Source organism: Papio anubis, chromosome 8 (assembly GCF_008728515.1).
Source record: "Papio anubis isolate 15944 chromosome 8, Panubis1.0, whole genome shotgun sequence".
NCBI lineage: Eukaryota > Metazoa > Chordata > Mammalia > Primates > Cercopithecidae > Papio > Papio anubis.
The window spans coordinates 76,387,487-76,409,677 of NC_044983.1; the positions used below are offsets into that span (position 1 = coordinate 76,387,487).

At 38.5% G+C, this 22,191-nt stretch overlaps 1 protein-coding gene and 1 pseudogene across 2 annotated transcripts in view; one reads left to right on the forward strand and one right to left on the reverse strand.

Moving 5' to 3' along the window:
• Window positions 1–22,191, reverse strand: part of ZNF704 (zinc finger protein 704) — a 251,592-nt gene that overhangs the window by 157,164 nt on the left and 72,237 nt on the right. The gene's annotated exons all lie outside the window — the stretch shown is intronic.
• LOC108587275 lies at window positions 20,532–21,181 on the forward strand (annotated as a pseudogene). Its single transcript, XR_004185861.1, has 2 exons — window positions 20,532–20,976; window positions 21,027–21,181. The product of XR_004185861.1 is annotated as a mpv17-like protein (transcript).

The following is a 22,191-nucleotide window of genomic DNA, read 5'->3' on the forward strand; positions in this document are numbered from 1 at the left end:
AGAGAAATTTGGAATTGAATAACCTAAGACATGGTGACTGATTTAAGGTGGGGCATGGGGGCGTGGATCAAAGATGATGTCCAGTTTCCTAGACTGAGCAATAAAGAGCAATTGACACAGGAACATTGGAGAAAAAGTGCATGTGAAGAAGATGATACATGTCATCTAGAGAACACCGAGTATTGACGGGTCTGTAGGTTATCCAAGTGAAGATGTTTAGTATGTGATGGGCTCAACACTCAGATGGGAGAGAGAAACACCAAAAAAGTGGCACACACATATGCTATAATACAATTCATTAAAATTACACTCTAGAGGTAAATAAATATTCATGAAATACATTCACAATGTATTAATTATAATATATATTAAAAAGTTCAAAACATCATGTACCATGTAAGCCCACTATTTAGAAAAGTAAGCTGTTTATGTAAGGGATAATATAAAGAAATGGGTAGAATAATAACGAAATATTAATAGTAGTATCCATAAACCAAATGGCTGGTTTGTGGATGCTTTCTGTTTCCTTTGTCTATATTTACAACTTATTTAAAATAATTGTATATTTCATTATAATAAAAACAATTGCATAACAAAGGAATAAACAAAAAATCATCAATAATATAGAATGCTACAATAAATTAAGGAGGTTTCATTATTTTTATTGACTACTCTCTATGTACCACAATGAAAACTGAGAAGTTATTTTTTATTTGGCAAGAAGAAAGCAACTGCTTATCTAAGACAATGCAATGCCACCTTCTCATTAGTGGAAGAGGTTAAATGATGTTTTCCTACTTGCTAAATGTATTGAATGGTATCCAATACAAATAGGGGGATGAAAGAATTTCAAATAACGTGGCAAAGACATCATAAGAAGTGTTGCATATGAAAAGGCATTGTTGTACAGACATCTGAAATTTATACTTGATATAAATAATAAGAAAACTGACATTAGTTGGACAAAATTAAGAGGTAAAAAAGCTACAAAAAAGAGAGAGCCTAGGCAATGAAATTATGAATAAACTAGATGTATATATAACCATAGAAGAAGAAAAATTTGTTATTTCAGGAAATCTTAATATTATTTTGGTGACTTTTGACTTTTTGCCTGACAGATGTGTTTCTTAAGAATACAAGTAACTTTAGGAAAAAAACTTGAGCTTCTTCAATTTTGTTGGCTTTACAGAGACACTCATATAGTAATCATTCACAGTTTGATTTTAATATCAATGATGTAAAAAGAGCAATTATTAATAGTTCAGGTTGATCATCAAAGAAACTGCTGTTAATCTTGTAGCTCAACATTTCAAAAATCTTTCCAGGAAACAGCTCATATAAAAGACAACCACCCAATATAAAAATACTCTTCATTAGACAAATCACCTCTTTTGAGCAGCAAGATATCACATTGAAAGAAACCAAAAAGTTACTTTAATTTTCCAACATGTCTAACTTATTCTCTGGAAAAAAGCTATGCAACATGAAACTAAAGCTTCTAGATGAAGGAGATCAAACAGTAAAACTGCCAAGGTCTTTGCAAACAAACGCACAGTTAATTACAGATTTTGTTTCTGTTTGGACACACACAAAGCTGTGTCTGGAACAAACCAACAAGTGGATGTGAAATTAGCCATTCTGAATAAGTGAACCATTGATGGTAAATGTGTAAAATGATAAAACTGCAACTAAACTTGAGGCTTAGGTTTGGAGAGAAACTCTAGGATTATTTTCCCTGTCTGGTTTCTATGATACCATGAGTAGAATTCAGAGGAACTTTTTCATGTACGTTTATAAAAACAAAAATGAACGACCACAGTATAAATGTATGGTATATGAAGCATCGCATAGAGACAGAAGTGCATAGGATAAACCCTAAACTGAGCAAGCCTGTGTTCAAACCATGAGATGAGTGACAGATTTTATTTCCTGGATGCAGAGAGAATCCAGCTGTAAGGGAATCTCCCATCCCAATGCCCTCACACAAACGCGCACACAGAGCTTAGATGAATAACAACACAGAGACTCAGTGGGACAGACAAGAAGCACCAGCATCTAAAAATGCAAATGAATGACCCTTGGGTTTCTGAATGGAACCTGCCTTTTTCTGTTTAAAAAATGCTGTTCACCCTGTTTTAATGGCATGGAATAAAAATGGCACGGTAACTTGTAATTTTGAGATATTAAATATGAAATATAAAACAAGGGGTTATAAATCAGCCGAAGACTAATTAAGATACTTAGACTGTCATTCAAAAACATTCCACAGAATGTAATAAAATGAGTGGGTGGTTGGTTCTATTTTAATAACTGAACCCTGTAGGAAGATTTTATTTCTTTAAACTATCAGCCAAATATATCCAGGACTGACTAGAACATCGAAAATATACTTTTACATTATGTTAAGCTAAAAAAAAGAAACAAAATGCCTCAGAAGACTACATCTGAACAATGTTCTGATTCCCAGCTACTCGGGAGACTGAGGCAGGAGAATCGCTTGAACCCAGGAGGTGGAGGTTGCAGTGAGCCGAGATTGCGCCATTGCACTCCAGCCTGGGCAACAAGAGGGAAACTCCAGCTCAAAAAAAAAAAAAAAAAAAAAAAAAAGTATTCCTGTAGCTAATAATGAAATTATGTTTAACTGTTTTTCCACCATTTTATGATAAATATGAAATCAACCAACGTTTCTCAATGAGGGAGCACTGGCATTTGTAGTAGGAAATTACACATTGTGCAGGACTATTCTGTGGAACTAAAATTAGCCCTTAGACATTTCCAAATGCCTCTTGTGGGTAGAATGGGGCTTGGTGGTGGTGATGATATTAATCACTTATTGAAAACAATTGATTTTGACTGGTCCAAAATTTGTGTCCTTTAATTGGAGAAACATAGTTATTTGCATCTTGGAAAAATTGACCCTTATCTAGAAACCAAATGAAACCTGGTGTCTTAGTCCTCTTTTGTTGCTTATAACAGAATACCTGAAATTGGGTAATTCATTTTTTCAAAAGGAGTTTATTTCTTACAGTTGTAGAGGCTGAGAAGTCTAAGGTTGAAGGGCCACATCTGGTGAGGGCCTTATTGCTGGTGGGAACTCTCTGCAGAGTTGTAAGGCAGCACAGGGAATCACGTGGTGAGGGGCCTGAGTGTGTAAGCTCAGGTCTCTCTTCCTCACCTTATAAAGCCAGCAGTCTCACTCTTGTGATAACTCATTAACCCACTGATCCACTAATAGGTTAACCCATTCCTGAGGGCAGAGCCCTCACGACTCTATCATTTCTTAAAGAGATCTCTATCATCTTACCACCTCTCAATACTGCCACATTGGAAATTAAGCTTCAACATGAGGGAACAAACATTCAAACCATAGCATTCTGCCCATGCCCTCCCCCCAGATAAACTCCTGTTCTTCTCACAAACAAATGTATTCATTCCCCGCTCCCCGTCCCCCCTTAGCTCCAAAGTCTTCACTGGTTCCAGGATCAACTCAAAAGTCCAAAGTCTCATCTGTGAAATCAAAATAAGTTATCTACTTCCAAGATACAATGGCAGGACAGGTATAGAGTGGACATTCCCATTTGAAAAGGAAGAAGACTGGGTGTGGTGGCTCATGCTTGTAATCCCGGCATACTGGAAGGCCAAGGCAAACGGATAGCCTGAGCCTAAGAGTTTGAGATCAGCCTGGATAAACACTGTGAAAGAAAAGAAAAGAAAAGAAGAAAGAAACAAAGAAAGAAGAGAAAAGAAAGAGAGAAGAAAAAAGAAAAGAGAGAGAGAAAGAGAGAAGGAGAAAGGGAAAGGGAAGAAAAAGAAAAGAAGGAAAAGAAGGAAGGAAGGAAGGAAAGAAAAGAATAGAATAGAATAGAATAGAATAGAATAGAATAGAATAGAATAGAATAGAATAGAAAAGAAAAGAAAAGAAAAGAAAAGAAAAGCAGGGAGGCAGGCAAGCAAGCAAGCAAGCAAGCAAAGGAGGGAACAGCTCAAAAGACAGTGGTAACAGGCCCCAGGTTAGTCTGAAGCCCAAGAGGGTAAACATCAAATCATAAAGCTGGAGAATAATCTCCCTTGACTCCACATCCAGCATCCTGTGTATACTAGTATGGAAGTTGGGGCCCCAGAGCCTTGGGGAGCTCTGTCCCCACCGCTTTCCTGGGTTCAGCCCATGCTTTAGCTTTCCCATGCTGGCACTGCACACAGGTAGCTCTATAGTTCTGGGGTCTTGGTGTTGGCTCTGCTCCCACATCTCCACTAGGCAATGCCCTGATGGGAACTGTATGGCAAGTTGGAGCCCATATTTCTGCTTGGCATTGCCCTAGAAGGGGCTCTCTGCAGTGGCTCCACCCCTGCAACAAGTCTTCTGCCTGAGTCCACAAGCTATATGACACATTCTTGGAAATCTAGGTGAAAGCTGCCACGCCTCCATATCTCTTGCATTCTGTGGGCCTGCACAATTAACATCATATGTATGCCTCCAAGGTTTTTACAGCTTGTACCTTTCAGAGTGGCAGGCTGAGTCACACATGGTACCACTTGAATCACAGCTGGGGTGGTCAAGGAGTGCTGAGGCTAGAATGCAGGGAGCAGAGACCTGCCGGGACCCTGGGCAGGAAGCCCATGGAGGGTGTCCCGGGTTTGTCTGGCAAAACTATTTTGCCTTCCTAGGCCTCTGGGCCCATGATGGGAGACACAGCTTCAAAGATGTCTAAAATGTCTTCAAGGTCTTTCTTCTAGTCTCTTAGTCATCCCTTCTCTCTGTACTGATCTCCTCAGTAAAGGCCACTGAAAAAAAAAGCATGTTCTCCTGAACATGTTTTTTCACTCTTTACAAGGCCAGGATAAGAGTTTTCCAAATCCTTCTGCTTTGCTTCTTTTTTGATTATAAATTCCATTTTAAGTCATTTTTTCCCTCTCACAGCTTAATGTAAGTGGTTAAAGGTAGCCATGCAGCAGCCTGATGTTTTACTGCTTCAGCATTTCTTCTGCCAGATATCTTAATCCATGGATCTTTTTTGCTCTTTAGTTTTTCATTTTAATTTTTAAAATTTTTAAATTTTGTGGGTATATAGTAGGTGTATCAGGTTCTACATTCTACAATGTCCTCAGGCATGGACACAATGCAGCGAAGTTCTTTGTCAGTTTATAACAAGAAGGGCCATTACACGTTTCCAGTACCTTGTTTCTCAGTTCCGTCTGAAACTTCATTGTAAATGGCCTTTAGTGTCCATTTTTCTTTCTTTTCTTTTCTTTTTTCTTCTCTTGAGATGGAGTTCTGCTCTTGTTACCCAGGCTGGAGTACAATGGCACGATCTTGGCTCACCACAACCTCCACCTCCCAGGTTCAAGCAATTCTCCTCCCTCAGCCTCCCAAGTAGCTGGGATTGCAGGCATTAGTCACCACATCTGGCTAATTTTGTATTTTTAGTAGAGACAGGTTTTCTTCATGTTGGTCAGGCTGGTCTCGAACTCTTGACCTCAGGTGATCCGCCTGCCTCGGCCTCCCAAAGTGCTGGGATTACAGGCATGAGCCCCCGCACCTGGCCCTAGTGTCCATATTTCTATCAGAATTCTGGTCATGACCACTTACCCAATCTCTAAGAAAATCCAAACTTACCCTAGTCTTCTTTTCTTCCAAGCCTTCACCAGAATCTAGGCTTTGTCTAGCCTGCTCCTCAAAATTCTTCCAAGCCTCTGCTCATTACTCAGTTCCAAAGCTGCTTTCACATTTTCAGGAATTTGATATCAGCAACACCCCTTTCTCAGTACCTTTTTCTGTCTTAGTCCATTTTCTGTTGCTTATAACAGAATACCTGAAATTGAATAATTTATAAAGAAAAGAAATTTATTTCTTACAGTTATGGAGGCTGAGAAGTCCAAGGTTTAGGGCCCGTATCTGGTGAGGGCCTTCTTGCTGGTGGGAACTCTTTACAGAGTCCCAAAGTGGCTCATGGCATGACATGGCAAAAGAGTCTGAGTGTACTAGATCAGGTCTCTCTTCCTCTCCTTATAAAGCCATGAGTCCCACTCCTGTGATAAACTGTTAATCCACTGGCCCATTAATCCATTGATCCATGAATAGAATTAGCCATTCACCTCTTAAAGGCCTCACTTCTCAAAACTGCCACCTTGGGGATTAAGTTTCAATATGAATTTTTGAAATGGACAAACATTCAAACTACAGGAACTGGAAATTACGGTTAACATTTCAAATTGTTGGATGCTAGACAATAATACATATAAAAACTTGCAAGGAATAGTTATGCAATATTTATTTTGCAATATGCTGAACTATTAAATCATTGTTTTACAATTGAATTGCTCTTTTAATTTTTAGACCTGAACTCTGAAGTAAAGGCTTATTTCCCTTGAGTCTAGCCAATACTTAATGATGCATCCTGAGGTTTCTTGATTGTCCAGGTAGAAGGGATTTTAAGAGTTTGACTGATATAAGTACCCAAAATAGCCACTGGTACTCTACCTCCAGGTACAGGAAAAACTGAGGCAGCTAGGGTTTGGAGCAGACCCCTAGCAAACCACAATAGTCCTACAGGACAGTGGCTTGACTGTTAAAAGAAAAACAAAGAAAGAACAACAATGACAACAACATCAACAGAAAAGACCCCACAAAAACCCCATTCAAAGGTCAGCAACCTCAAAGATCAAAGGTAAAGATGCCCACAATGATGAGAAAGAATCAATGCAAAAATGCTGAAAACTCAAAAAGCCAGACTGCCTTTTCTCCTCCAAATGACTGCAACACCTCTCCAGCAAAGGCAAAGAACTGGGCTGAGGCTGAGATGGTTGAATTGACAGAAGTAGACTTCAGAAAGTGGGTAATAACAACAAACTTCACTGAGCTAAAGAAGCATGTTGTAACTCAATGCAAAGAAGCTAACAGTCATAAAAAAAAAAAATACAGGAGCTGATAGCCAGAATATCTAGTTTAGAGAGGAACATAACCAGTCTGATGGAGCTGAAAAAAACAACATGAGAACTTCACAATGCAATCATAAGTATCAAGAGCAGAATAGACCAAGCAGAGGAAAGAATGTCGGGCTTGAAGATGATCTTTCTGAAATAAGACAGGCAGACAAGAATAGAGAAAAAAGAATGAAAAAGAATAAACAAAATCTCCAAGAAATATGGGATTATGTAAGGAGACTGAATCTATGACTGATTTGGGTATCTAAAAGAGATGGGGAGAATGGAACCAAGTTGGAAAATATATTTCAGGATATCATCCAGGAGAACTTGCCCAACCTAGAAAGACAGGTCAACATTCAAATTCAGGAAATGTAGAGAACCCCAGTAGGATAATGCATGAGAGGATCAACCCCAAGACACATAATCATTAGATTTTCAAAGGCTGAAACGAAAGAAAAAGTGTTAAGGGCAGTCAGAAAGGCCAGGTCACCTACAAAGGGAAGCCCATCAGACTAACTTAAGTGGACCTGTCAGCAGAAACCCTACAAGCCAGAAAAGCTTGAGGGCCAATATCCAAAATTCTTAAAGAAAAAATTTTCAACCCAGAATGTCATATCTGGCCAAATTAAACTGCATAAGCAAAGGAGAAATAAGATCCTTTTCAGACAAGCAAATGCTGAGGGAATTCATCACCACCAGGCCTGCCTTGCAATAGCTTCTGAGGGAAGCACTAAATATGAAGAGGAAAAACTGTTACTAGCCACTACAAAAACACACTGAAGTACACAGATCAGTGGTACTATGAAGCAACCACATAAACAGGTCTGCAAAACAACCAGCTAGCATCATGATGACAGGATCAAATTCATACATAACAATACTAACCTTAAACTTAAATGGGCTAAATACCCCAATTAAAAGACACAGAATGGCAAGCTAGATAAAGAGCCAAGACCCATCAGTATGCTGTATTCAAGAGCCCCATCTCAAGGCCAAAGACACACATAGGCTCAAAATAAAGGGATGGAGGAAAATGTTCCAAGCAAATGGAACACAGAAGAAAGCAGGTGTTACAATCCTAGTTCCTGACAAAACAGACTTTAAACCAACAAAGATCATAAAAGACAAAGAAGGGCATTACATAATGGTAATGTTAAAGCATTTGATTCAACACGAAGAGATAACTATCCTAAATATATATGCACCCAATACAGGAGAACCCAGATTCATAAAGCAAGTTCTTAAGAGACCTACAAAGAGACTTAGACTCCCACACAGTAATAGTGAGAGACTCTGACACCCCACTGACAATATTAGACAGATCATCAAGACAGAAATTAACAAAGACATTCAGGACTTGAACTCAGCTCTGGATCAAGCGTTCCTAATAGATATCTACAAAACTCTCCACTCCAAAACAATGGAATATACACTCTTCTCATGACCACATGGCACTTACTCTAAAATTGATCACATAATCAGAAATAAAAACACTCCACAGCAAATACAAAATAACTAATATCATGCCAGTCTCTCAGACCACAGCACAATCAAATTAGAACTCAAGATTAAGAAATTCACTCAAAATCACACAACTACATGGAAATTGAACAACCTGCTTGTGAATGACTGTTAGTTAAATAATGAAATTAAGGCAGAAATAAAGAAGTTATTTGGAACTAATGAGAACAAAGAGACAACACACCAGAATCTCTGGGACGCAGCTAAAGCAATGTTAAGAGGAAATTTATAGCACTAAATGCCCACATCAAAAAGCTAGAAAGTTCTCAAGTTAACAACCTAAAAGAACTAAATCACAACTAAAAGAACTAGAGAACCAAGAGCAAACAAAACCCAAAGCTAGCAGAAGACAAGAAATAACCAAGATCAGAGCTGAACTGAAGGAGATAGAGACATTAAAAACTCTTCAAAAACATAATGAATCGAGGAGCCAATTTTTTGAAAAAAATTAATAAAATGGATAGATGGTTAGACTGGATTAACAGAAACATAAACAACCATCAGAGAAGACCATAAACACTTCTATGCACATCAACTAGAAAATCTAGAGGAAATGGATAAATTCCTGGATGTATACACCCTCCCAAGATGGAACCAGGAAGAAACAGAATCCCTGAATAGACCAATAACAATTCTGAACTTGAGGCAGTAAAAAAAAAAAAGAAAGAAAGAAAGAAAAAAAAAGGCCTAGGACCAGGATTCACAGCTAAACTCTACCAGAGGTACAAAGAAGAGCTGGTACTATTTCTACTGAAACTATTCCAAAAAACTGAAAAGGAGGGACTCCTCCCTAACTCATTCTATGAGGCCAGCATCATCCTGATATCAAAACCTGGCAAGAGACACAACAAAAACAAAAAAAACTTCAAGCCAATATTCTAGATGAACATCGATGCAAAGATCCTCAATTAAATACTGACAAATGCAACCCAGCAGCACATCAAAAAGCTTATCCACCACAATCAAGTTGGCTTCATCTGCAGGATGCAAGGTCGGTTCAGCATATACAAACCGATAAATGTGATTCATCACATAAACAAAACTAAAGACAAAAACCACACAATTATCTCAATAGACGCAGAAAAGGCCTTGGATAAAATTCAAGATCCCTTCATGTTAAAAACTCTCAATAAACTAGATATTGAAGGAACATACCTCAAAATAATAAGAGCCATAAATGACAAATCCACAGCCAATATCATACTGAATGGGCAAAAGCTGGAAGCATTCCCCTTGAAAACCAACACAAGACAAGTAAGGCGTCTCTCACTACTCCTGTTCAACACAGTATTGGAAGTTATGGCCAGGGCAATCAGACAAAAGAATGGAATAAAGGTATTCAAATAGGAAGAGAGGAAGTCAAATTATCTTTGTTTGCAGATGACAAGATCCTATATCTAGAAAATCCCATCGTCTCAGCCCAAAAGCTTCTCAAGCCAATAAGCAACTTCAGCAAAGTCTCAAGATAAAAAAAATCAATGTGCAAAAATCACTAGCATTCCTATAGAGCAACAACAGGTAAGCAGAGAGCCAAATTATGAATGAACTCTCATTCACAATTGCTACAAAAAGAATAAAATACCTAGGAATACAGATAACAAGGGAAGTGAGAACTCTTCAAGAAGAAATACAAACTACTGCTCAAAGACATCAGAGGACACAAACAAATGGAAAAACATTCCATGCTCATGGATAGGAAGAATCTACATCATTAAAATGGCCATATTGCCCAAAGTAATCTCTAGATTCAATCCTATTCCCTTTAAACTACCATTGACATTCTTCATAGAATTAGAAAAAACTATTTTAAATTTCATATGGACTAAGAAAAGCCCAAATAGCCAAGACAGTCCTAAGTAAAATGAACAAAGCTGGAGGCATCACACTACCCATCTTCAAACTATACCTCAAGGCTACAGTAACCAAAACAGCACGGTACTGGTACAAGAACAGACACATAGACCAGTGGAACAGAATAGAGAACTCAGAAATAAGACTGCAAACCTACAACCATCTGATCTTTAACATACCTGACAAAAACAAGCAATGGGGAAAGAATTCCCTATTTAATAAATGGTGCTAGGAGAACTGGCTAGCCATACACAGAATATTAAAACTGGACCCCTTCCTTATACCATATACAAAAATTAACTCAAGATGGATTAAAGACTTAAATGTAAAGCCAAAATTATAAAATCCCTAGAAGAAAATCTAGGAAATACAATTCAGGACACAGGTACGGGCAGAGATTTCATGGTGAAAACACCAAAAGCAATTGGAACACAAGCAAAAATTGACAAATGGGATCTAATTAAACTAAAGAGCTTCTGTACAGCAAAAGAAACTATCATCAGAGTGAACACACAACCTACAGAATAGGAGAAAAATTTTTGCAATCTATCTATCTGACAAAGGCCTAATATCCAGGTTACAAGGAACTCAAGCAAATTTAGAAGAAACAAAAAAATCCATTAAAAAGTGGGCAAAGAATGTGAAAAGATACCTCTCAAAAGAAGACATCCATGTGGCCAACCAACATATGAAAAAAAACTCAACGTCACTGATCATTAGAGAAATGCAAATCAAATCCATAATGAGGTACCATCTCACACCATTCAGAATGGCCATTAAAAAGTTAAAGAACAATAGATGTTGGTGAGGTTGCAGAGAAAAAAGAATGCTTTTACACTGTTGGTAGTGTAAATTAGTTAAACCGTTGTGGAAGACAGTATGGCAATTCCTTGATGGAAATACTATTTTTCCATCAAGAAGCAGAAATACCATTTAGAAGCAGAAATACCATTTAACCCAGCAATCCCTTTACTGGCTATATACTCAAGGGAATATAAATTATTCTATTATAGAGACACATGCATGCATATGTTCATTGCAGCACTATTCACAATAGCAAAGACATGAAATCAACCTAAATGCCTGTCAATTATAGACTGAATAAAGAAAATGTGATAAATATACACCATGGAATACTATGCAGCCAAGAAAATGAATGAGATTATGTCCTTTGCAGGGACATGGATGGAGATGGAAGCCATTATCCTCAGCAAACTAATGCAGGAACAGAAAACCGAACACCACATCATGTTCTCACTTAAAAGTGGGAGCTGAAGGATGAGAACACATGGACACATGGTGGGGAAAAACACACATTGGGGCCTGTTGGAGTGGGAGGTGGGAGGAGGAAGAGCATCAGGAAGAACAGTTAATGGATACCAGGTTTAATATCTAGGTGATGGATGATCTGCACAGCAAACCACTATGGCACATGTTTACCTCTGTAACAAACCTGTACATCCTGCACATGTACCCCTGAACTTAAAATAAAAGTTGAAGAAAAAAAAAAAGCCATTTTAACACCAAAAATGCAAAGCTGTTCATCTGGCTGAAAATTTCATCATGGATTGGCGGAGTGAGGGACCTGCAGTATATTACTTGATTTTTCTATTAATTCCTTATTTCTAATCACCATTGCAGCCAACATGGTAGTGACTACTAGGGTTTATTACCCTTCCTTTTAGAATGCTACTCAAATGTAACTACAAATATCCTTATCAAACTGTAAAAATTAAATATCTTACCCCTGAAGTAGGCAAGGACTAGGTACATAAATCCTTACCTTTCATCAACAGGCCAATTAGTTGACTGCTGTGCAAGTTTCAAGCTTGGGGACCCATCTTATCACTTAACAGAATTATTATTGTCTTTTAAGTAGTCATCCCCTGCTTTTCCCTAGCACTTCTAGCTTGTGATGCTGTAGCTCTGGGGAACACAGAGAACAAACTGGAGCAAGAAAATTGCTGTTTTTTTGGTAAGATACTGCATCATATTCCCAAGCACACAACCTGGAATCCATACCTACTCAATTCCAGGGACTTTGGTGACAAGTCACCATAGCCATCAACTACCTTATCAATTCTGCAATTATGGGGGACCCAGCCTTGAGTTAACATCTTTTCTTAGATAACAGGAAACATTACTTAGGAGTAATTTCACTTACCTAAGAGAAATGTAGAAAGTCCCTGAAAGTCAAGGAACAAACATACAAAACTAGATATCTTTTTTTCACTGTAGGATTTTTACTTTTTTTCTTTCTCATGAATTTTAACAAAATTTATTCATTTGTTTTTGGTGTCCAAAAGGCACAGGAATAAGAAACAAAGAAAAATGGTTTGGTGTTCTACCCACCAAATTAAGCATCACATTTTCCAAGATTGATCATAATTCTGATTATAGCAAAAATGCCCTGTTATTTCCTAGCATGGTCATATTTACATGAAAATATGCCTGACTTTGATTTTTAGTTGTCCTCTCTCACCCTAGGATTCTCACTCGGCTCCCGTACGTCTGCAGACAGCAATGCACCACACTGGTTACATTGATCTCTCCCTAAGCTGCCACCTGCCATCGCCTCCCACCTTTGATCCTTTGCCATCATCAGTGTCTTCAAACAGCACTGCTGTGTTCTGCCTGCAAAAACAAGCATACTCCTCAGTGGAAAAATACCACATTCCAGCTTGGTGAAGCAGGTGGTGTGTTTCATAGGATGGAGCAGAAAGTAGCATCTCTTCTCAAACAAGAAGGAAGACTATTAGCACATCAGCATAGAAAGTCGTGCATGATGAATTTTAAGTGCTGCTTCACAAATGAAAATGTGGTAAAGTTTGAAAAATCAGCTTTGAAAATGTATTAAGTCCATTATTCAAACCCAAAGTCTTAACTTTTTTAAAAAACCCATTTTCCCATCTTTCATATAAGGAGGATGGAGTAGATGATGTTCAAGATGCTCAAACTTCTTTTTGCTCTGTGAGATCTAAAACCTGATCTTGGCATCACATAATGACCATCACAGTCAACACTGCTCACAACATATACAATGGGATGCCTGGTATGTTTTACAGCTATTATCTGGACTAAATATCCCATTTCATTTCTAGCCTAGGTAGGCAGAAGATGAAAAGGTTTGTGTTTTTTTCTTTGTGTGGACAATCGGAATTAATGTAATTAAATTACTCAGAGTCTGGGAAATGAAGAAGCAACAAACATACTTGAACATCAGAGTTTCTGCTACAGGCTCAGAAGAACTCAGTTTTTATTTAATTTCTATTCTTGGAAGAAGGTTCTTTTTTTCCATGAAGGCTCACTCCTCTGAAGCTAAATAGGACCAAATGGAGCTTCAGTAACATGGAGACAAAATCCTACAACCAAGAGTGGGAGCTGTCCCATGCCACAGACACAGCCTTGCAAATGCAGGGAATTCTGCCTGATTCTGACTAGGACTGGCAAAGAAAAAGAGAGCAGCATCCTCATGACAAAGGCCTCAGCCACTGGGTCACTTCTAACTGTGACAACTGCAATACAGGGCCATACGTCCTCCAGCTGATACCATGTACACACAAAGAAATTACTTTTCATTTTTGCATGGTTTTCCCACACACTGCTAAAATGACCAAAGCAGATACTCTACAGTTTTGCTACATATGCAGGAGCAACCTTGCAAACTAGTGTGGTTTCATTTTTGAGATCAAAGGAAGCCGACATTAGACTGTCAGCTCAGCTGGGTATGATTCCATAGGGAATACGAGCACTATAATTCCATTGTAATAACGTCTTCCTTTATTTACAAGGATGGCAATAGAAGGAATGACTCAATATAGACAATTCCGAGCCCTGAAACATCATGCACATCAATGACAAGCTATGGAAGCCTGTTCCTTACTGGTCTCTTGCTTGCCCAGAGGGTAGGAGATAACCCTTCTTCTAGGTGACACATCCAGGAGGGTCCAGCGGCTGCTACATGTCACTGCTGAGTAGAGTCTGCCATTGTGTGATGAATTAGGCAGAAAGTCCTCAGCCAATGCTAATGGCTAAGAAGCCATTTCATCAGATTCTTACCCAGTGAAAAGGTGTTTTTTTAAAATAATGAGAAAAAAAGCTTACTGAATTCTCTAGAGCATAGGCCTTGGTACAGCATACCACAACTGTTACTTCTAAGTGGGTATCCAATAAACATTTCTAATTGACCAAAAAAAAAAAAGTTAACAGTGAACCAATATTTACAGGAAAAAAAGTGTTCAATGTATGCACTCGTTTAGCTTAAGAAAGTGTCAGCTCTACTTAATCTATTTCTTTTGTTTGCATTAAAAAAGTATAAAAACGTAAATATGTATATTTATATTCATATTTTTATATGTATATGTAGTACACTATTATCTGATCCATTGAGAGAAAATGACCTGTCTTTTTACATCTGTTACTGCAGTTACAAAAGTATTAACAATTTAATAAGTAATATCATAAACTAACACTTGTTAAACATAGGTTAAATATTTTCAAAACCACAAAATGGGCTTTTACCTTGTTTTAATCTTAGCAGATTGTTAAGCATCTTTCTAGTTTTGAAGGAGGCAGTGAAATCCCAAACATTCTTGGTTTTCTCTATTCAGCCTGGTCTTATCTAATCTAAAGGAGAAACAGGTTATTCCACCAGCTTTGGACAAACAGTGTGGGGAGAAAGGAAACTCTTTGGCTGCAAGGCTAGTTCCTGTGTGGCAGAGGTACATGAGGTGTCTGGCCTGTGCACATGTGGGATAAGTCAAAAGACCTCCTTAAGATCAAGGAGCAGCAGAACTCCACAATTTCTCCCTCCTAACTACCAGTTTAATTTACTAAACTATTTTATCTCCAATATAGAAACACACTTTCCAAGAACTCTCTTGTTCTTTGAAATTATATTCCTCCCAAAATTACCTGCAACTGAAGGTAGATTGTTTTTTCAGTTGTAGATCTTATTATACTTTGTTTAAATTGCCTACAAAGAAAGGGACAGTTAATTAATTGAATGTGAAGATGAATTTGAGGCTTAACACATTGGTGGTGAATCACAAAGTGCATCTCTTTTTAGGTTTGTAGCAACATCAACTCCAAATGTTAATTTTCAAGTTTTAACAGTATTTGTGGATATGTGGAAAATATGACTACACCGTTTGTTAGGAATGAGTCAAAAGAGAAACTTGTTAGTCCTGAAAAATAAACATGCGGAGAACACAATTCTTAAATATAGCTTTAATGGGAGGTGATGCATTCTATTATGGTTAAGAAGCACAACAGAGGCTAAATGCTATGCTCCCCATGGTCCCTCCTTACAAATGTGGTGCAGCTGTCTGGTACTTTCAATGCGATCATTTGATACAATCATTAACGCTAGCTACCTGCTTAGTATTTGCAAAATTACATTGCATGTGCAAAGAATTGAGGTGATATTTTGAAAACCACATAGTTAATGTATTTATCAACTGTGGTTAGAAAGAACAGTTCCTCCAAAAACAGTTCACAATTACCAGTGTTCAAGATAGTTTGTTTTATTCAGTAGCCTTTGATGAATCTGGTAAAGTCTGATCACATCCAAGTGTCATTAAAGATTAGGGTTATCCTGGAATAATCAATCCCAAAGAACAAAAATACATGTTTCTACAAAGATTTGATAAAATCTCACATCCAGCTGGGTGTACTGGCTCACATCTGTAATCCCAGCACTTTGGGAGGCCAAGGTGGGCAGATCACTTGAGGTCAGGAGTTCTAGACCAGCTTGGTCAACATGGTGAAACCCTGTATCTATTAAAAACACAGAAGTTAGCCAGGCGTGGCGGCATACACCTGCAGTCCCAGCTACTCGGGAGGGTGAGGTAGGAGAATCGCTTGAACCTGGGAAGTGGAGGTTGAAGCTGAGATCGTGCCACTGCACTCTAGCCTGGCGACAAAAATGAGTGAGACTTCATTTCAAAAACAAAACAAAACAAAACAAAACCCTCACATCCTGTAGACAAAAGCCACATTTCACTTAAAAAAAATATGTGATAGCAAATTGGATGCAAAAATAGCAGATGACCTTATAAGATGTTATTCTTAGAAAAGGGCAGCAACATTAGGCAATCTATTATGAGATGAATACTATTTTTGTGGTTAAGAAAGCAGAGTTCATGAGCTTCCTTGAAGAAGTGTTTGCCAAATCCAGCTAAAACAAACCCTTAGCAGGAGAGAGCAAAAAAATCTTTTCATAATTTAGAAATTAAGCTGTACAAGCAAAGCTTGCCTTGAGAAATGCCAATGTATGAAAATCAAGATGTAGAGAGGTAGTTATATATATTAAAACAAAATGCAATAAAATAGCAAGCACTTCTAGTACATTTATTTACAACATGACTATGGTTTGACTAAGTTGGTCCACATACCATTCTTTATATATATACTTACTGTTTATTTGATTTTTGCTCAAAGTATGCAGGTCTTTGTTAAAGGGATCTTAAATTCAAGATGTCTTAGAACAAACTTCTGATTTCCCTCCACTCATATCTACTTTCTTTTGTATTACTCCTGAATTATTATTTTTTTATTGGCACCACCAACCATTTTCTCCATCCAGCTGCCCAAGCCAGCATTTCTGACACCATCCTGAGTACCCTCTTCATCCTTACTAAGCTCCCTACCGGCTTTATCCTCACCATGGCCTCTTGAACATAGCCTTCTTCTTTGTTGCTTTTGTACTGGCCAAAGGTTTCACAATTACTTCTCTCAGATTTCTACATCTGCCTCTTAATTATTCTTTCTGCTTTCAGTGTCAACACTTGTATACACTCCCTGGCTCCTCATCCCCATAGGGTACCAGATGACATTTTTGAAATGCCAATCTTATGGTATCACCTGAATAGCTCTCCATCACCTAACAGATACAAATCAAATTCTAAAAGTATTCCAAGTTAAGCCTAACTCTCCAGCTTTATCCTTTATCATGTATCCACCCAGAGCTCTATTTATAGGAGAGAGGAAAAAGGCTAATATTTAAAAGAAGAATCAGTAACAGTTTAAGTCAGTAACAAAATAAATCCTTTGTACTTAGAAGTATTTAAAATACATATTTGAAACATTTGTTGCATTTCCTAGTTTACAAGCAGTATGTATTAATGAGCCACATTTTTACAATACAAAAAAAGCATGAGCAAATGCATTCAGTGTGATAACTGTGGTCCAAACCTACAGTATGTTTACTTGGTATGTTTGAAACTGCTGTAATGGTAGCTACCGTGGGGCATGTCAAGAGTATCTGGTAATAACTAACGAGGCTCTCTCAAACTCTGGAAATGAAGCCTGCTTTTATGTTTTTAAAGAACCAGAACTGTGATAATACCCATTTAACCTTCCTTTGATTTAGATGGAATTTAAACATATTCACAATAACTATAATTGTACTAAACATCAGTTATGCACAACTAGGAGTCATTTCCCTTTACGGGACATAGAGGAATCATGCTGCAGATTTCTAACTAAATCTGTTTAGTTCCAACTAGTCCAGCTAAACACTGCCTGGCCCACAGTTGATGAAACGCTTCCCTCCTTACCGTGGATGCTCTTCCCCGCCACCCCAAACCTCAAGAAACACTGCCATAGAAAGCTATGTTCCACCCCTAGCAGTGTGAGGCATTTTCTTCCCGTGTGTTAGAGTAGGAAAAGAGAGAGAGCAAGAGACCAACCACTGCCTTTGGAATAAATGAGATGTTGGACTGAAATGCAAAATTAACTTATGCTTTATTCTAAAGCTGCACTGTTCAATACAGTCATCACTAGCCACGTGTGGCTATAGATCACTTGAAATGTGCCTAGTCCAAACTGAGATGTGCTATAAAATATATAGCAGATTTCTAAGATTTCACATGCAAAAAAAAAAAAAAAAAAAAAAAAGAATGGAAGGTGTCTTATTAATGACTTCTTATATTGATACATGTTCAAATAATGATATTTAAGATATACTGGGTTAAATAATGAGTTATTAAAATTATTTTGCCTGTTTCTTTTTCCTATTTTTTAATAAAAATTGTATTTACTTAGAAGCATTCAGAATGTCAACAAAACAGCTATACTTTTTTTTTTTTTTTTTGCGACTAGAGTGGTATTCAGTTAACAGAACAACTATTTCATATAAACTGCATCAGAGATAACTGAAGATGAAATAACTACCATCCCCATATATAACTCATTTGTGCTGTGCACCAAAAAGAACCTGTTTTAAATTTCCACGCCAATTTACAACCCCCATACTGTACCAGGCACGGTACAGCGCCTATCGAAAATATCACCAGGACAGGGCTATCTAAAGACATATGTGGTAGTGTGTTAACTGTACAAAAAAGGCACTGTACAGCTTAAAAACAAATCTTACGCAGCCTTATATTTCAATTTTCTTCTTTAAAAGGAGTGAGTTGTGTGCAAGGGGGTTAATGCTCTATAGCAGGGGTCCTCAGTCACCCCCAACCCAAGAGTCTATGGCCTGTTAGGAACTGGGCTGCAAAGCAGAAGGTGAGCTGCAGCGGGCAAGTAAGCATTACCACCTGAGCTCCGCCTCCTGTCAGATCAGTGGTAGCATTAGATTCTCACAGGCACGTCAACCCTATTGTGAACTGCGCATGTGAGGGATCTAGTTTGCACACTCCTTATAATAACCTAATGATAAATGTAATGACTTGAATCATCCCGAAACCATACCCCACCACCATGGAAAAACTGTCTGCCATGAAACTGGTCCCTGGTGCCAAAAAGGCCGGGGACTGCTGCTTTATAGACAAGGAAAAAAAAAAACTGCAATAGAACCAATTGCATCATCATTGTCTTCTTCATCTTCCTCCTCCTCTTTATCTTCTTCCTCTTTCTTTTCTTTCCTTTTTTTTTTTTTTTTTTTTTGGCCTTGATGACTCCCTTTTTTGAAAGTATCAGGCTTTCCTTTCAGTTCAAAATGCAGCAATATTCTTTCGGTATTTTTCCGGCAGCTTCGCAGTCGTCTTTTCTTAAGGCTGTTTGTCGTATGCAGCAGTGTCTTACCACATCTCTCCCAGTTTCTTCTCAACATCATCAATGGATAGGCCAGGATGTTCTCCTTTGATTTTAGGGTGAAACTCAGAACAGAACAGAAGAAAGGTCAAAAGAGGTTTCTTGGGTGCGTGTCTCTGAGAAATTCTTAGAAAACTCTGAGAAGTTGATGGAAGCATCTGGGTGCTGCTTCCTGTCCTCCTCCCAACAAGTTTGCACAAAGAATGCATATGATGACTTTTTGCCTCTTGGCTTCTTAGGATTTTGCCTCTAGGCTTCTTAGGATCTCCTTTGCTCATGTTAAGTTATTTTTCCTCAGCAAGGCAAGAGTCACCCAGTGCCCACCTGGCTCTCATTTGCCCTGGTACTATCTCTATGGAGCTCAAAATACCACAATCACTATCTTTTTTTCCTATTTTCAATGTAGCTATTACAAATTTTTTTATATTATAGATATAGTTCACATTAAATTTCTATTAGACAGTGCTGCTTGAACGTTCTTTTTAGATAAACAAACGACCAATATCTTGTTTATTACTTGCCTTTCTATATAATAAAAGCAGAGTACAGAATCCATACTGACAAGGGGAGATGAGAGTAGGAGGAAGAATCTCATTATTTCTATTTCTTGATTATTTACATTTTGAGCAGATATAAGGAGGAAAAAAATATGTTGCATCACATCTAAATGTAAACCTATTCTGCAGAGGCAACCTATGGCATGGGCATCACAAAAGTGGTATAATGGTACTCCTAAACACTTTGGAACATTCTCATATATCCAATCTGTGCAACAAAGCCAATGGTCCACCTCGTACGACAGTGCTACTGGTCCACCTGAAGTTTCAGTTTTAACTTTTCTCCATTTTGCTGCCAACGATGATTTACACAGAAGGACATTTACGAATTATCTAAGGACTCTTTGGAAGTGATACTTGCAAATGCCCAAGCTTTGTTGATCCAGAGAGCATATCCTTCATTAATGGCAAAGTGACATAAATTATTTTAAAAATTCATATTGATAATCAGAATTCTAAATTCACAATGCCATTCTAAACAGGTGGCACATTATAATCTAACACTAATGTGTGCTTATAATAAAAAGCTTATAGTACACAGAAAATTATGAATTTTGAATGTCATTTTTAACACCAACCAAAAGAAGAAGAGTGTAACATTCTCTTTAAAACACACACACACACACACACCGCTCCGGAGCGTCTGGAGGAGGCAGGTGCAGGTACGGGCGGCGCCGGCTCAGGGGCTGCTGGAGGCCCAGGAGGCTCGGACGCGGGGCAGGAAGCTGCCTACCACGCCGGCTCCTGCTCGCGGGCGCCCACAGCGCGAACATGGCGGGCTTGTGGCCGGCGTTGTCGCGCGCGGCCCGGCGCCACCCATGGCCCACCAACGTGCTGCTCTACGGCTCGCTCTTCTCGGCCGGGGACGCGCTGCAGCAGCGACTGCAGGGCGGCGAGGCCGACTGGCGCCAGACGCGGCGTGTGGCCACGTTGGTGGTGACCTTCCACGCCAACTTCAACTACGTGTGGCTGGGCCTGCTGGAGCGCGCACTCCCGGGCAGCGCGCCACGCGCGGTGCTGGCCAAGTTGCTCTGCGACCAGGTGGTCGGTGCGCCCATCGCGATCTAGGCCTTCTACACCGGTATGAGCATTCTCCAGGAAAAGGATGACATATTTTTGGACCTGAAACAGAAATTCTGGAATACCTATCTGAGCGGACTGGTGTACTGGCCCTTTGTACCGCTGACCAACTTCAGCCTTGTTCCTGTTCAATGGAGAACAGCTTACACTGGAGTCTGTGGTTTTCTCTGGGCCATCTTTGTCTGTGTTTCCCAGCAGAGTGGTGACGGCACATTGAAGTCAGCTTTCACCATTTTACGTACAAAGTGGACCAGTGCCATAGAAGGGTCCCCGGAGAAATGAGAACTCAAGGACTCTCTTAAAGGGACCACATATTTGACCTAAAATGCACAGAATTGCCTGTAGACAAAATACTTGATGTGCCAATTATGCATTTCATTTTGAGGAATTACTGCTATTTATAAACCCACTTAAAAATTATGATTATTTTTGAATTGTATTCAGATATTTTTTCCTGTTCTAGTCTGAAATATTACTTCTCTAATTTTTTGGCTGATATAAATAATAGTGGCAAAAAACAACAACAACAACAACACACACACACACACATATACTACATGGGCCAAATTTGTGTTATAAAACAAGCTTGACTAAGCTATAATTAAGAACACTGAGATAACATCAATGTTATTAGTGTTAGTACAAGAAAGAGAATTGCTGGTTTAGAAAAGTTCTTGTCTTACCTTACTACCTTCTTTCACATTTTTATAGAACATTAAGAGAGTGAAGTGGCAGCATATGTGCATTTAGATTAAAGAAATTCATCTACAGGCACTTGGCAGGAAGAGAGGGCTATTTTTAAAAACAACAAACAAAAACCTACTATTCCATTCAATGAAATTTTGCCCCAGAATAAGAAGAGAGACAGAATTGCTTCTTTTTCAAGTGGTTTCAGATCCCAAGTCTTTCAAACTGAGTTCTGTTCTTACAGGTAACAGAAGACATTGTAAAGAACAATTTTGTCTGTACTTGATTTGTGTGTTGATGTGAGAATCTAAATTCTCAGCAAGATAGGGCTTGATTGTGTACTGATGGCACAATGTGTTGCATTAAGTCATAATGTCAATTATATTGGTTCCTACCATTTCCCTGTCTGCATCCCCCTATCCCCATGATTATACTTGAGTTTTAGAAAGATCATTTTGGCAAATGTGTAGCAAATAGACTGTAGAAAGAAACCAGAGACAACAGTTATTTGCTGCCTTGAATTACTGAA